Source organism: Panthera onca, chromosome C2, assembly GCF_046562875.1.
Source record: "Panthera onca isolate mPanOnc1 chromosome C2, mPanOnc1 haplotype 2, whole genome shotgun sequence".
Taxonomy (NCBI): Eukaryota; Metazoa; Chordata; class Mammalia; order Carnivora; family Felidae; genus Panthera; species Panthera onca.
The window spans coordinates 17,422,670-17,423,912 of record NC_138347.1 but is presented as its reverse complement, the minus strand read 5'-3'; the positions used below and the strand labels follow the sequence as shown (position 1 = coordinate 17,423,912).

The 1,243-nt window shown below is 40.1% G+C and overlaps 1 pseudogene; it reads right to left on the bottom strand.

Annotated features, from left to right (window-relative positions):
- Positions 1-522: 522 nt before the first annotated feature.
- LOC132684519 (small nucleolar RNA U3) lies at positions 523-725 on the bottom strand (annotated as a pseudogene).
- Positions 726-1,243: the final 518 nt, after the last annotated feature.

Below are 1,243 nucleotides of genomic sequence, written 5' to 3'. Positions count from 1 at the left end.
TCTTTTTATTCACACTATAAAGTTATAGCTGGAAGGGAGTCGCCAAATCAATGATTACATTTGCTACTTCCACACCACCCCCTCATTACTATGGGTGGTGATTGTATTGGTCATTGTATTGGTACCAGTCATCAGTCAATTGAATGAAAGGAAAGGTGGCCGGTGCCACTTTGGGACCAAGGCTTTTCAGAAGCGGGTGTGCCTTCCTCACGGTCTGACACCTTCTGCTTGATGGCTGTTGATGACAGGCCCTATGGGATGCTAGAACAGCAGAATGAAAGGTGTCTAGGGCCAAAATGGCAGCATGGATGAAAACAGGTCCCTTATCCCAAACGGCTTGCCCAAGAATGAAATGTGAATGAGATACGAACTTTCATTAAGTTGAGCCCCTCCATCTTTAAATCTATTTTTACAGCAGTTAGCTTATCCTAACCAACAGGGCTTTTTTTTTTTTTTTTTAAGTCTTTTCATTGTTTTTTGTTTTTGTTTTTTTGTTTGTTTGTTTGTTTTTGACTTTTATTCCCCGCTCAAATGGTTTCCCTTCCCTCTTGGTCGAGGGGAGAAAGACCATCAACAGCAAAGGGCAGCTGCAGAAGCAATACCCAGAACGAGCTTTACATTCTAGAAAGGACCCTGCACTTCCTCTTTGTGGTTTCCAGTCCTGAACATGTACCGAGAAACTTCTTTAGTAACAAGCTATAGACCTGATCCCTGAAGGTAGTCTTTTATTTTATTTTTTTTTTGACATTTTTGGTAGAGAATGTTAAATGATCAATCAGTGTCTTCTAGATTGCAATTTCCATAACAGCAAGATTGGTGTTACTTGTCAATTGCTAAGAAGTTACAGTGCCTATCCGTTTGCAAGCACTTAGTAAGTGTTTAATTAATCAAAGAAACAAATACCTTAGACTAAAAAAAAAAAAAATGGTGCTCATTTTTTTGTGTGTGACCCAGAAACAAACATATGGCTCTTACATCATTCGCAAGCATCTAGTGTTTGTATACCTCAACCCAGCTAGAAGGTTTCTCCCAGTGGTTTCTGGACAGAACATTCCCAGCTGTTTCAGTGCCGCATAGCAAAGCTCTGACAGCTTTCAGAACAAGAGGCAATATTAGTTAATAATCATTTGCACTTGCAACTATCTTATTTCATGACAGTGAAACTTATATTCCTCCGGGTATGGTTTCCTTTGGATTGGTGTTGCTGAACTTTAGCATTCGCTGCTAGGCTCCAAGCTGTGAC